The sequence below is a fragment of the Humulus lupulus genome, chromosome 2, assembly GCF_963169125.1.
Source record: "Humulus lupulus chromosome 2, drHumLupu1.1, whole genome shotgun sequence".
In the NCBI taxonomy this organism is placed as follows: domain Eukaryota; kingdom Viridiplantae; phylum Streptophyta; class Magnoliopsida; order Rosales; family Cannabaceae; genus Humulus; species Humulus lupulus.
The window spans coordinates 274,695,990-274,712,637 of record NC_084794.1 but is presented as its reverse complement, the minus strand read 5'-3'; positions in this window follow the sequence as shown (position 1 = coordinate 274,712,637).

Below are 16,648 nucleotides of genomic sequence, written 5' to 3'. Positions count from 1 at the left end.
TTGTTTAAATTTCATTAAATATAGCAACTAACCAAAATCCGAGTTAACAATAATTTATCTTTTTGTTTTGATTTTATATCAAATTATACTTTTTGCTTAATGAAATTGTTTACATAACAATCTATTTTACAAAATAAAAAATAAGCTCAAATTTGGTTCTTTTTTAAATGAATCAAATTGTCGTCGATTTTATTTTAACATTTTAAATTATAATAAGTGATCTTTGGTTTTAAATTCAACAACACACATAATATGTTAATACATTTTTAGCATTGATATAAGACACCCTAGGGTGTCCAACACCATATAATATGACATATTATAATTAGTATAAATCAATAACAATATATTATTTCATAGTTGTCAGACGTCATAGAATATCATTTATTAATTATATACTTTTGTAATAGGTTTTTAGCATCTCCACTGCCTATAGCTAGAGAAGTGGCTTGAGCACATTTGTTCGACAAAATGCCATGTTAGTATTGCTAAGTTTGATTTCTACTTTTTATTGCTAGAGAGGTTGTCACTATCACGCAATATTACTTATTTTATTTTTTTAACATTATATTTTATAATAATTTATGTACTTTTAGCAACTAATGGTGATGTTATCATTGAAGATGTTGTTAGCCATATTTGTTAAGATTGTAACCATTTATCGATATGACATAATGATGTGATGATACACAAATTTATTAATAAAAATAATGTTTTAAAAAGAAGTACAATAACATCTTGTTAAGTCAATTATATGTGGTCACGCGTGAGCCACATTAACCCTTCAACATCATTGCAATATTGTTGGTATCGTGTTTGTCTATTATTAATTAAACCCTTCACTAAAACTCCATAGCTAATTGGCAAATCAAATCTTTGGCCTCTTTCCAGAATTGCTCACTGATATAATAACTGGTTCACAAAGCATTAATAATTCGTACTATTCAGGCTTGAATTTTCTATTTTGTCTGTGTTTATATCAAAAGTGGATAAATCACATAATGATTGGAAAAATTAATTATAACGACTTGTACAATAATAATAATAATAATAACAATCAACTAATATTGATTATTAATAAATGTATACAGCATCAGTTAGTTTTAGGTAATTTGTGAGGTTTTCTTATCATCTATAGAGTTATTCATTATTCGAAAATGAATACAGAGAAATTCGATTCAAATTGTATGTTAATGAAATTTAGGAAGTTCTGAACAGAATTAATGGAATTGCATAATTATATATAATAATAGTAGTTCTTGAGGGAAAGCCTTACCATATATATTAATTCATCATTTTTTACGTTTCTCATTGTTTAAACGATAAGAATACATTAAATATACGTATATGTGTATATATTATATGGTCACTTTGATACAAGATTTTACAGTGGGCATGGGAATCTCACATATATGCACATTTTTTTCTTCAGCTCCATACATTTGTATTTGTAGTCATTGCCAATTTCATAATGAGCTATATTTTATTCCCTTCATCTTTTCATGAACATTGTGTTTCAAGTGTTTTTGGAGGATTCAATATTTTATTCATAAAGAAAAAATAAATAATTGTAACATATTAGTAGCTTAATATTCTTTTCGAAAACTTTCTAGTTTATCTGTTAAAAAATATCATAAAATAAACACAAAGATGTTAAGAATAATTTATCATTAAATGTCTCTATTTTTTTTTTTTGCACGTGTAAAATAATATATTTAAATTTATTTTTAACATTATAAATTATTCAAAAAAAAAAAAATTTAATTAATATATTATTATAAAAATATCCCGCTAAAAATTGCTCACCGTATATAAACAAAAAGAGGTAAAGAAATTCCTTATTTATATATATATATATGAATATATATATATTCATAAAAAATTAAATTAAAATTAAAATCAAAATTAGGTCAGAAAAGCAGCCCCTTATCACCTAGAAATAAAGAAAGGCAGCCCCAGCCTTCGTCCGCGGCATGAACTTGGTCCACTATAAGGACATGACATATATTATATGCAAAATTCTCCCTTACATTTTTTAGGGTAAATTAAATCGTTCATTATATTTATTTCTTTAAAATTATAAACCTATATTCCCTAAGAGTTCAATATATGATTAAATGGAATATAAGATTAACGGTTAAAATGTTAGTATCTTAAACATAAAGGTAAAGTTCGAATTCACATAGAATTTAATACGACAAAACAAATCACTTTTTTAAAATGAAAAAGATAATGATGATTAATAAATCCACACAAAAAGAAACGTCCACACTAAAAAACGTAATCTAAAGGCGATTAAATATCACCTTTAAATCTAGCCCTAATCCTTCAAGCACTTGATCAAGAGAGGACTTTTGAGCCATAAAACTTTCAATAGAAGATTAATTCTTCCGCTATATATTCTTTGCTACCCTGTAAGTATTAATTTTATATATATGACAATTTTTCTATAAGGGTTTCACTTTAAGCCTTATACTTTTAGTATTTTTTGACCTGTGAACAATTTTTGGCGCAATTTTTTTATGACCGTGTATATTGTAGCTATTTAGAGCATCTTACAAATTTTCAGAAAATTTCGAATAATTTACCGTACCGAAAACTAAGCTCAAACATGTTGTTGCACGCGTGACTAATTTTTTTTAATGCGCGTGGAAACATGTTTGAACCTAGTTTTCGGCACTGTAAACTATTCGGAATTTTCTTAAAATTTGCAAATGCTCTAAATAGTTACAATATACACGGTCATAAAAAAAAATCGCGCCGAAAACTATTCATGAGTCGAGAACACTGAGAGCCTCACCGGTAAAGCTTAAAGTGAAGCCCCTTATAGAAGAATTGTCATATATATATCAATATATATATATAGGGGGATTATGTTGTAGGGCTTCAAAAAGGGTGCTAATGGTGTGACTCTTTTGTGTTCTCGACCTGTGAGCAGCTTTTAGCACAAATTTTTTTTATGATCGTGTGTAGTTATTTAGAACATTTGCAAATTTTCAGAAAATTTCGAATAATTTATAGTGTCAAAAATTAGGTTCAAACATGATATTTTCCATGAGCATTGGACTTAATTTTCGATACTGTAAATTATTCGTAACTTTCTAAAATATTACAAGATGTTCTAAATAATTACAACATACATGGTCATTACAAAAATTCCACCAAAAATTGTTCACGAATACTCAAAAGACCCACTAGTGAGGCTTTTTTGAAGCCCGATTTTCCCTATATATCATAAATCTAAAAAGCTTGACCATGGTTAAAAATCGTTATTTATAGTTGACCATAGGTTTAAGCTGTCTTTGTATGAACCCTTTCTCACTGAATTCACAAATTTGTAAAGAGTATTTTTTAACTATATATTGCAGAATTCATATATAAAAAATGCAGTAACCGCTTATATTTTCAAGTGGGTCAACTCATCTGAATCGTGTTGTATATATAATATGTGTAAATTTATATGTTCAAAGCATTATTCGTCAAAATCGAATAACATGACCACGTAAAATCATGAAAGAGAGATCTACAAATTAATGAGCCTCAATCTATTCAACTTGAAAGAAAACATAAAAAAAAATAAAAATAAAAAAAAAGGCAATGATCAATAAAAAAATTCAAAAAGTGATACAAAACACCAAATCCTTAAGGCATAATTTTCTTTTAAGAATGTCACTTCAACAATTTTGAAATTTAATAACTTCCTACAATGTCTTACACCATTGGTGTAAGACAAAAAATTAGGAGGAATTTTAAATTTCTTATGTTGGGAGATATTGAAATTTTTTATTAATTGCTATAAAATTATAAGATATTAAAAGTGCAGAAAGACGTTGAAAATTTTGAGTCTAAACACGTGTTCAGGGGAGGTACTTCCAACGTCTACCACTGGAAGACATGGGACACGGCACGTCTCCCAGTGGGAGACGTTGGAAGTCCTCCTTGGCTGCTATTACTCTCGACTTCTTCTTTTCCAGAGGCGCGATACACAAAGGCAAGCAGAGGGGAATTGAGGCAGAATTTTGGCAATTTTTAAGGTTGAAAACCTACGAAAATCTCTCAATTTTCAAGTTTTGAGGTAAATTTTCTTGAAAAAAATTATAGGTTTTGTATTAAGATGATATTTATATGCGATTTTGTATTAGTTTTTTATGATTATGAGTTTTTTCATTATATTTTTTAGGATTTTCTTAGAGAATATAGGAGGTGTGGGAACTTGAGATTTTGACTCAAAATTTCTATTTCAAGTACACATTTGAGGTAAGTTTTCAAAATTATAAGTATAAATCATTGTTCAAATTACATTGAGTGATATTTTTCTTTATTTGTTGTGATTATTTGGAGATTTTGAGTGAGTTTCTAAGAAAATAACTTTGTTGATAATGTAGAAAATAATTTTAATTTTAATTTTACATATCACATTGTGTATAGATTTGATTCAAGTAATGTTTATGATTTGTTTTTTTAATTTTTATTATTATTTAATTTGAAAATTATGTATAATATATATATATATTAATTTTTTTTATTAACATTGTAGTTAGGTTGATTATATATAGTTATGTTGAAATGAATTTTTTAAATAATTTAAAAAATTAGAGATATATGTTTTTGTTGATTATTGAGTTTTTAGTGACTTAGTTGTTAGAGTTAATAAGTCTAAGCTCTATATATATCACATTTTTTGTTTAGGTTAATTAGTGGCTCACTGGAAATTGTTTAGTGATATATTTGTTTAGTAATCTTTTATATATTAATTAAATTAATTTTGTAGGTTGTAGTTTTATTGGAGTGAGGTTTCAGGGTATTTTTTGCCTCAAAACTTGCATTTCAAGTACACAATTGAGGTAATTAAGTTTCTAAAATTACAAGAATAAGTTATATATTGTTAAATATTTAGTGATATTTTATTTATTAATTATTAATTTAATTTTTTTTATTGTTGATTTAATAGCAAAGTGGACTGCTAAGTGAAGTAATTTCGCTAGCTTGGATTATTAATTGCAAGAGGTACATATATATATATATATATTCTCTTACTTCTACTTTTAATATTATTAAACAAATGTTAGAGAAGTTTGAATATCTTAAATATTAATCCATAGTGAAGTTGGTTCTGAGATTAAAATTGGGTGCTCCGGTGATAACGGAATGTTGAGAACTTTGTGTAGTGAAGTAGGTTCTGTGAAATTTGGTTGTGTGCTGCAGAGCTAAAAGGAAGAAACTTATTGTATGTTGTTTCAATTGTTTGTTTTGTTATTCACATGAAGATGGTTAGGCCACTATTATAGGAGAAATGCTGCCCGATTTTATCTAGGATTATGTTTTTTTTCTTGTTTTCAAATTATGTTGTACTTGCTTGATTGGCTTGAATAAATCGATAGATGGTTAGGTTAGCAATTAGCTTTATATAAACATAAGCTCTATATCGTGCTTATTTAGTATTATTTCTTTTATTGAACATGGGAGTCCATAACATTACTTGAGAATGATATTATTAATTAAAGTTTACAAATTATTTTTTAAATCATATATATATGTAATTGAATAATTAATTAATATATTTTACTTTATATTTTTTGCAGCTAACAAGTATGCCATATACAAAGGCACAAATTGATGAGTTGCAACAAGAATGGACGACAGATATGTTACTGGTAATCCAAAGCCCCCAACCTCGTTGTTAGGTTTTCTTACTTTTTACTTCTTTCTTCATATGTATATAGTGCAATATTTTTTTAATTTTGCATATGTCTAACAAATATTTTTTATCTTGTAAAACAATCTAAATTTGCATTAATGAATATTTGCAATTTTATTTTGAGTAATTATATCGATTTCAATTTCCTTAATTATTAAATCAAATTCATTTTAATTAATTATTAAAAGGAATTTCATTTTAATTAATTATTAAATAATTTAAATTTATATTAATTATTAAATAAATTATAATTTATATTAATTATTAAATAATTTAAATTTATATTAATTATTAAATCAATTTAAATTAATATTAATTATATTTTCATTTAGTTAATTTATTTTTTAAAAAAAAATTGGGAGACTGGAAGAGGTGAGAGACATCTCACATCTCCCAGTGGGAGACATTGAAAGCCCACGTGGACACCTTTCAATGTCCCCCATTAGGAGACGTGGGATGTATCTCACATCTTCCAATGGGAGACGTGAGATGTACACTTACAATGACCCGAACTACCATGTCTCCCCCAATGGAAGACATTAAAAGTCGATAATGTCTCTCAAATAAAGTTATAAAACCCTTATATTGTTGTAGTGTGTATATAGCATAACTACATAAAACCAAAACAAGTGAAAGAAGAAAAAAAACATTGAATTACCTGGTTCTCAAAACCTATATCATGAACAAATAATCAATTTTAGTAGAAATTTCATTTTATACGGAAACCTATTCATTAATATTTTGGTTATTTTAGATCCAAAAAAAATGATGGATAAGTTCATTTCTATAAGGATTCATATGGAAGTGAATTAATACACTTCATATCTTTGAAATAATCTTTTTGTAAGCATTGATAATCAATTGGAGGTCCAAATGATCAATTCTGAGAATGTAGAAAGTAATTATACCCCAACACTACAAGAAAATGGTCCTTTGTTGTCGCAATTCTGAAGTGCACCGACAAAGGTGGATTTTGCCAGCGCATTTGACAAATTGCGCCAGCAAAGGACCCAATATAATTCGGCATTAATTCGCGCGTGACAAAAGTGTATTTTTTCCAGTAAGATTTGCTAACGCACCGGCAAAAGTGACTTTTGTTAGCGCAACCCGTAATCGCACCGACAAAGAGTTGAAATCTTTTCACGGTGGCATTTTTGCTGACGCATTAGGTTTTATTTCACTGGCAAAAGTTGTTTTTTCCTAATAGATTTTTTACGGTTATACTTTTGTCGACGGATTACATAATGGTGCCGAAAAAAGGCAATTAAATGCGCCGGTAGAAAACATAAACGTGCCGACAACAGTGTTACATAATAGAAATACACAATTTTTTTTATTAGATTTTTTGAAGTGATTCAAGTTTTATAAAGTATCATTCTTAAATTAATGAGTAATTCTAATCAACGATACAATTTCGTATAGATTATTCTAAGATTAACAACAATACTTATCAACTTTGTAATTATCAACTATTAGGGTTAAAGTGTTGTGATCATTGTCGATTATGCTTATAACACAACAAGAAAAAAGAGCTTTTATTTCGGTTTTTAAGTTGGATTTACTTCGGTTTTCGTTAAAATTCGCAATCGCAGTAGTTCGAAGCGAAGTAAAAAGTAATTAAAAACCGAAGTGAAAAATAGGCTTTCTACTTCGGTTATTATGTAAAAAGCGAAATAGAAAGTGGGGATTCTATTTCGGTTTTTACATAATAACCAAAGTAAAAAGTGGGGTACGCTTCCTTGGTGGGCACTTTCTACTTCGATTATTATGTAAAAATCGAAGTAGAATCCTCACTTTCTACTTCAAGTTTTTACATAATAATCGAAGTAGAAAGCCCCCCCCCCCCCCCCTTTTCTAATAATTATTTTTAAATGGTCCAATTCTATTTTTATATTTTTTTTGCCCTAATTTTTTTTTAAATAGTTTAATTATATGAATTTATAGTTATATAATTTTTACAATTGGAATTGGTTTATTTTCAATTAATTTATAACAGAAATAAAAATCACAAAATTTATACACTTAGAATTAAAATTCTTATAAAATAAAATATTTATACATTCACATAATTGTTAAGTAGAATAATCTAATCTTCATATATGCATTCACATAATTGTAATTAAGTACAATAGCCTAAACATTTATATATACATTCACATAAAACTAAAGGTATGAATAAACAAAATAGCCTTACTAATAAATTTAAGTCATCAATCGGCTTAACTATTCTTGTTGGGTTCGCAAGATGTCCTCCCGACCCTTGGCGACAATTTGGCTACTAGTAACTTTGTCATTCAGTTCATTCTACGAAACAAATCAATGATAGATTAAATTAGTAACTTGTAACAACACTTAAAAAAAAATTATACTTTGCTTTAAAACACTTAGAAATCTTTCTTCAATTTTTTAGTCCAAATTATCTACGACAAGAGTCTTCTTCGTTTCTCGCACTCTTATCCAAATTTCATATCCCTCTACATCTTCACTCTTAGTTCTTTTTTCTAGGACATCCAACATAATTGAAGTTTAATTATTAAATTTTCTCAAGTCTAACAAAATTTCGGCAGCATAACAACTGCATTTTAACATCTCCAAAAATTTAAAAGCCTGTAAATAACACACAAAATATATCGACATAGTGTGCGAATTGAAAAAGGAAAACAATTAATAAAATCTATAAAAATTGGTAGATGTTCCTTTGTTTTTGTAGCATATCCCAATTTTATAATTATATATAAATTCAACACAAAATCAACACACATAATTCCATCCTTATATCACCGCCAGCAATAAATTTCTCAGAACCTACTTCACTAAAGTAAAACATGTATGATTTAACTCTAATTTTATAAATAAATATTGCAATAGTAATAAATAAAATTTAAAGATTACTCACCTCCAATATTACTCTTGAAGTCACCCAAAATCAATACCAAATTGGCAACTAAATCAACAACCCTACTAAAAAGCTTAAACAAAAACAAATAAAAATCAATTATGTTGACGCGGTTCTTCGCCAACAGGTAATTATACGAATAAACGGGATGGATTAGTACTAAATAGTGAACCATAATGTGTAAATATTTAGATTCCAAACTGGCGAAATTAGTATGGTGGGAAGGTTATCACCCTTATTTTTAGGTGGTTCGAAGGTTAAAATCTCTCTAGTCCACCAGTCAATGTTATTGATATTTCTTGAGTATTCCTTACAGGGTGTTTCTTTACAATAAAAAAACCAACCCCTTGCAATGCCCAAGGTCTCCATATTTATAGGGAGGGGATATTTGGGTGTTGGTAAAGGGAGTCATCTCATGACCTTCTTACACATCATGTCACCTCTGTGACACTTATGATTAATTCATAAAACCTAACAATGAAGTGTTGTCTAATCAATAGGTAAGGGGGATAATGGGCCGCATGGCCCAAACCAGTCGTGGGGTGCCTGAACACGCACGTTTATGCTGCGTATCCGATAATTCTGGAATGGATTAGACAAGTGATGTCTGATATGCGCACATTTACATTGCGTGGTTGACTTCACAAATGGTCAGGGGTGCCAGATCTATGACGCACCTCGAGCTCGATGTAGTGCCAGCTCGTGATATCCATACTGCTGACCCGATGCCTTCGAGCGAACTTGCTAACCCTTTTATTGGCTCGGGCTAAAGAGGTGGAGACTCATAACAGCAGCTCCGGGTACGGTTTCCATGTGGCGGATTGAATAATGCCCTTTTCCAGCTCGCTAATAACTCGTGGATATTTAGGGCGTACATTTGACCCCCAAGCCCCTGCTCGTGACACATGACATCACCTGTGGCCACAGTGGGGGCTTTTAGGCTTCTTTTTTGACTCTCCATGTCCCGCCTATTGCACTGGTATCAAATACGTGGAGCATCATGGTTGGTGACGGTCCGTCTTCCGAGAATCGCATTAAATGGCCTAGCCTATCTTCGGCCGTCGTTTCGTCGTTCGAGTTCTGACCCTCGTATCTCGCATTAAGACGATCGAACGGCCCTCGCTCATTTGCCTTTTACGTATATATAAGGTTGGCCACCTTTCGCATAAGCCACCCTTTATTTGAAAATTTTTACTCATCTTCTTTCTTCTTAGCCTCAAAAGCCTTTTTCCTTCCAGTTATCGTTCCAGAAGTCTCTGCGTTCCAGACACAAGGGTTTCTCCGTGACTCCAGTTCTAAAGGCTCCACTAGGATTCCGACTCCTATGCCTTTTTTGATTTTCACACAGCAAAAAAAACTCTGTAAGTCTTCTGCCTGTTGTACATTTAGATGTTTTCGTTTCTCTTGTTTAGGTAAACTTCTTTCTTAGTCGCACATTGTAGGTTGTTTTTTCTTTTTGGCTGGCATTTTGTGCGTAGGTTTTTATCCTAGGGATATTGACCATATGAGAATATGTTTAGGAATGTGACATATAGGACAAGATAATTCTGGGGTGACTTTTCTGGGAAATCTTTTGAAATGCCTGTTTGGAGAGGGGAAGGAGATAGATTTCTGGGGTGCAAAACCGGGTAGCTTAGGGGTCACGCTTCCCAGGCGGTTTTACTTTTTGAAACTTTCCCTCCAAGGCAAGCATTATCCTAACCCTCCTAACACACGGATCCCGAGAAATTGGGGACCCGTTGGGAACGCAGGTGCGTGTTCATAGAACCGCGTGGCCTCACGCACCGCGGGTTGAGATTACCTCAGCCCGTGTAAGGAAAATCATTTCTCGCGCTAGATTCCCTTTCCTATTTTTAGGTCGCCTTTCTAAAATTTCTTCATCTTTGTTCGTTAGGCGACCAGATGGGACCCAGGAAGAACATTCCCAAAAAGAGCGCCGCCGGCTCGTCATCTCAGCAGACCAGTAAGGGGAAGGAGGTGGTAGCGGAATCCCCTATCCCCCACTTCGGTCCCACCGTCGAGAAAGAGGTCGAGCTGGGACCTGACGCCTTCTTCAAGGCCGAGAGGATTGTCTCGAAAGTTACAACTCAGGGGAAGGTCAACAAGATCCTGCTATCCCACAACATAAAAATAGGGACAGGCGCTCTTGTTGCCCGACCTCCCCTCGAGGGCGAGCGGAGCTGCACACCGCTCGACAAGGAGTTCGCGGCCTGGAGCGACGAACACCTCAAGGTCTAGGCGTTTCTTCCTCTGGATCAGTACTTCGCAGACTTCCTAAAATTCGTGAAGCTGGCCCCCTTTTAACTCCCCCCTAACTCCTACCGCCTGTTAGCGGGGCTGAGGTACCTGTTCCTGAAGCAGGAATAGGAGGTCCCTACACCGACAGACATTCTCTATTTCTTCTGCCTCAAAGCCAGCCCGGATCAACGGGGGCGAGGCGATGGGTTCTATTACTTGACTCGTTTTCCCAACTCTGCCGCAGTCATCGAGCTGTCTAGCCACCCCAATGACTTCAAGGACCAATTCTTTTTGTCGACAGGGTTTCGCAACTGCGACCACCACTACTTCAACCATCCTTGTAAGTTCTTTCTATCCTTAGCTCGCAAAATCGTCGCTGACTTGTTTCTTTCCATGCGTATTGATTTGAATACCATCGTGCAGCTATTTTTGCGAGGACAGCTAAATCGGTGACCCTCGGGGGTCAATAAGAAACTTTGGCGGGGCTCCCTCCAAGCGAAAAAGACTACCGTCAGCTCGTGTCTGATGAGACGATGCTGGCGTGTAAGTTAATTTCTCTGGGCCAGACCCTGGCCTTGAGGAGGTCGCGGACCGTCCCAGCAGCTCGCGAGATGGAGCCCATCCCCAGGGGGGGGGGATGAGGAAGACGAGGTGTCACTCGTGCGTCGGAAGTGGGCTCTTGAGATCGCCCAGGGGGTCAACGCGGAGCGGATCCAGTCCGGGGCAGCAGCCGAATCCTCCGGCCAAGGTAACCCATACTTGTTTAAGGACTTAGACAGGGATGTCGCAGACCTACGGCTTACTAGGTTTAACCCCAGACAACTCGTACATCGTCATCAAAATGACCCAGATCATAACATAACTCTACTCCAGTGCGTTGATCAATTAGTGTTGCGCTATGACATGGGCTGACCTAGGGGCACTGTAGTAGTAGACAATACCCTAGCCTTTAGGTCAGCCTTTTTTTAGGAGTATGAGACCAACCTTAGGTCGTGGCCCTCCCTTCTCGAGGGTGTAGTAGTTCCGGTGCTTAGGAAGTATGTAGAGGAGTCCAGTCCTGAGGCGGATCTGGACCCAGAGCCCTCTCTCATTCGTGAAGTTATAATCTTAGACTCCCTCGTAGAAGCTCCGTGGCCGGAGGTCGTGGCAATAGATTCCTCCTCTAGCTCAAAGGGTAGGATCTTTTCAATACATTCTTTAGACTCTTTAGTCTTTTTTTTTTTTATCTTTTATCAAGTATTTTTATATGTCTACTAGCACGTCCTTGGTTTTGTTTCAGGCGAGGAGATGTCATAGCCATGGAACAACATTCTGCGATCCATGTTCCAGGGGGGAATCCTCCCTCCGAGTCGTCTGGACCATTGGTAAAGAAGCTCCGGCTGACCAAGAAAACTCCCCCTCCCGGGACCACCTCCAAGTTTCCCGCCAAGGGGAAGGGCCAGGATCCTCCCGCTGCAGAGAAGATGCCCCCACCTCCCCCGCGACCTCTGGTCTCTAACTGGGAACTAGAGGTACCAGCTGGGACCTGCCAGCTCCGATTCCCACCGTGCGCATCCCAGTCAACACTCAGGCCCTGGAGAAAATCCCTGAGGCCTTTCGAGGGACGGTTTATGAAACTGCGACCTATATGGTGGATCATTGCTACAATGCCACCCCAAGGGATTTGCGGGAGATTGAGACGAGGAGCCCCGAGAACGTTATGGAGTCTTCACTGGGGATGACCCTCACGGTAAGTTTGCTTAATCAATGGTTCTCTTTGCTTTTTCTAAAGCACATGCCTTATCATATTTTGACCTTGCAGGCGGCTTTGGCCCTACATCGAAGCATAGCTCGGTCCCGGGCCAGGTTTGACAAGGTTAGGGACGAGTTCCAGACTGCTAAGGCCGCTCTTGCGTCTGCTCAACAACAAGAGCGAGATGCCAAGGCTGCCCTACCGGCTGCCAGAGAAAGTGAGAAGGTCGCGCAGGCTGCCTTGGCCGCTGCGCAGGCTGCCTTGGCCGCTGCGCAGGCTGATCTGGAGGCAAACCGGGCTAAGCTACTGGAGGCCGAGGCTACACAAGTTGCCTTGGATGCTGCGAAGGTCGAGCTTGAGGAGGCCAAGGCCGCCCTTGTGGCAGAGAGGGCATCTTCTAGCTCCTCCATGGAGGCCATGCTATATCATTGCTGGGCCTTCAACCAGGATGGTGATTTTTCCTTCCTGGGACTGGAGGTGTGGGAGCCCTTCCTCGAGAAGTTTAAGGCTCGACTTCAACAGGAGGCGCCCTCTAAGACTGGGGAGACTTCCGCTGCAGCTGAGCAGGATGCCGAGGGGGTGACTTCGTCGGAGCGGCCTGAAGGGGCCTAGGACTTTTGACCCTTTTTTTTATTTTTTATTTGTAATCTTCTACCACGAGGTTTTCTCTCCTCGAGCAATTGGTTTCCCCAGATTTCACTTTAATCTATTTTTTACCTTTATCGTTACTAATTTTCAACGCATTTGGTAAGAACTTAAATTTTGTTCAATCTATTTAAACTCAACTTCTAAGTTCTAGAGCCTAGTCATATCCAGGACATTAACTTTAAAAACTTAGTTCGCGTTAATCCTTTATTGATATCTCGTTCTTTTTAAGAAAAACATTGATTAATCAATTTGAACCAACTTCTAAGTTTTAGGACCTAGTCGTATCCAGGACATTAACTTTAAAAACTTAGTTCCCGTTAATTCTTTGTTGATATCTCGTGCTTTTTAAGAAAAACATCGATTAATCAATTTGAATCAACTTCTAAGTTTTAGGACCTGGTCGTATCCAGGACATTAACTTTAAAAACTTAGTTCGCGTTAATCCTTTGTTGATATCTCGTGTTTTTTAAGAAAAAACATCGATTAATCAATTTGAATCAACTTCTAAGTTTTAGGACCTGGTCGTATCCAGGATATATGCCCCCCAAGTAATCAGGAAATGACCTTTCGTGGTTACTTGAAACGTACCCCCCTCTTTTTTTTATTACATCCACAAACATATGCGACAACGCAAAAATATTATCTCTCATTATTTAATAAACAAAGGTGGCTTTTCTAATTAAGCCTTACAAAAGTAATACTGATAATATTTCTTCAGGTGTATCGCGTTCCAAGTCCGTGGGACTGCTTCTCCATTAAGCCGAGCTAGCTTGAAGATTCCTTCTTTCACAACCTCTGTTATTTGAAAGGGCCCTTCCCAGTTTGGTCCCAACACTCCGTCCTTGGGATCCTTACCAGCTAAGAAGACACTTCTGAGTACCAGGTCGCCTACGCTAAAGATGCGTTTCTTGACCTTTGAGTTGAAATAACGAGTGATCTTTTGTTGATAATGCACGAGCTGCAGTTGTGAAGCTTCTCATTTTTCGTCAATTAGGTCGAGGGATGCGCAGAGCAATTTGTCGTTTCGGTCTTGGTCAAATTTCTGGACTCTGTGCGAGGCTACCTTTACCTCGACAGGAAGGACGGCCTCACTCCCGAAAGCTAGGGAGAAAGGTGTGTGACCCGTCGAAGTTCGGTGCGAGGTCCGGTATGCCCACAGTACCTGGGAGAGCTGTTCGGTCCAAACTCCCTCAGCTTCATCCAGTCTCTTCTTAAGGCTTGCTTTTAGCGTCTTGTTGACAGCCTCGACCTGCCCATTGGCCTGGGGATAGACCACGAAGGAGAAGCTTTTAACAATGTCGTGCCTCTCGCAGAATTCGATGAAGAGATTGCTATTGAACTATGTTCCGTTATCTGACACAATCTTCTTTGGCAGCCTGAATCGGCAAACAATATTCTTGACCACAAAGTCGAGGACCCTCTTTGAAGTGATCGTTGTCAGGGGCTCTGCTTCTGCCCACTTTTTGAAATAGTCGATAGCCACCACCGCGTAGCGAACTCCTCCCTTTCCAGTGGGGAGGGCACTAACTAGGTCAATCCCCCAGGCCGCGAATGGCCATGGGGACGAGATCATCTTTAGCTCGACCGGAGGAGCCCGGGAAATTGTGGCAAATTGCTGGCACTTGTTACATTTTCGGACGTAGGAAATCGAGTCCTTTGACAGAGTGGGCCAATAATATCCTTGCCTCAATATCTTCAAGGCCAGGTTTTGCCCCCCAGCATGATCTCCGCAAAAGCCCTCATGCACCTCCTGCAAAATGGTCTTCGCCTCGCTTGGCAGAACACACCGTAGGAGAGGTAAAGAGAGGCCATGCCAGTACAATATCCCATCTATCGCTATATACCTCGGAGCCTGGTAAAGTACCCTCCTTGCATCATTTCGCTCCTCGGGTAACTTCCCTGCTGTGAGATACTCGAGGATGGGAGTCATCCAAGTCGGTCTGGTGTCGATCATCTCGACCTCCGCCCCAATTTCCTCTATGCTTGCTCTTGCCAAGAACTCTACCGGCACCAGCCCCAAAGTCTCTGCCTCCCCGGAGGTGGCAAGCTTCGCCAGGGCGCCAGCGTTGGCGTTCTGCTCCCGGGGTATCTGCTCGATTAAGCCGTGCTCAAATGTGGATAACTCTTTCTTTACCTTGGCCAGGTAAGCAGCCATCTTGGTTCCCCATGCTTGGTATTCTCCTAACACTTGGTTTACCACGAGCTGGGAATCGATGTAACACTGGATGAAGCTGGCCCTCAGCTCCTGGGCCACCTTTAGTCCAGCCAATAAAGCTTCGTATTCGGCCTCGTTGTTGGACGCTTTGAATCCGAATCATAATGCCGAGTGGAATCGATGTCCCTCTGGGGATATCAATATGATTCCAGGCCCAGAGCCGTTCTCGTTAGACGAGCCATCTACGAAGACTTTCCATGAGGTTTGAGCTGATTCTTCCACCGGGTTTTCTCGGAATCCTGTGCATTCTGCCACAAAATCAGCCAGGGCTTGGCTTTTTATAATAGTTCGTGGCATGTACAGTATCTCAAATTGTCTTAGATCGATAGCCCACTTCAACAGACGTCCCCATGCTTCAGGTTTCTGCAAAACCTGCCTTAAAGGTGATCGGTTATGACGTGTATTGAGTGGGACTGGAAATACGGTCTGAGCTTTTGGGAGGCCGTAATAAGGCAGAAGGCCATCTTTTCCATCAACGGATACAGGGATTCAGCTCCGAGAAGCCTCTTGCTGATGTAATAGACTGGGTTTTGAGACCGGTCTTCTTCCCATACTAGTACGACGCTAGCCGCATCTTCCGTGACAGCTAGGTAAAGGAAAAGAGGTTCTCCTACCGTTGGTTTGGATAATATGGGCGGATCGGATAAATGTTCTTTCAGGTCGAGGAAGGCACGTTCGCATTCCTCGGTCCACTCGAATTTGGCAAACACTTGTCAGTAGAATTAGAAATAAACCAATTAAGGGCTGCCACCCTTCCTATCAGACTTTGAACATCTTTTTGCGACCGGGGTGAGGGCATCTCGAGTAACGACTTGATCTTATCAGGGTTCGCTTCTATTCCTCTGGTATTGACAATGAAACCAAGGAATTTTCTTGACACAACCCCGAAAGTACACTTTTGGGGGTTTAGCCTCATGTCGTATTCTCTCAAAATCTTAAAGCATTCCTCCAGATCGGAGACATGGTTATCGGCAGTTTTTTACTTGACCAACATGTCATCAACATACACTTCCATATTCTTCCCGATCTGATTGGTGAACATCCTGTTTACCAACCTCTGGTACGTAGCTCCTGCATTTTTCAGCCCGAAAGGCATGACCTTGTAACAATAAACGTTAGTTGGGGTCATGAAGCTAGTGTGTTCCTGGTCTGCCGGATTCATGGCGATCTGGTTATAGCCCGAGTACGCATCCATAAAAGACATGAGCTCATGCCCCGCCG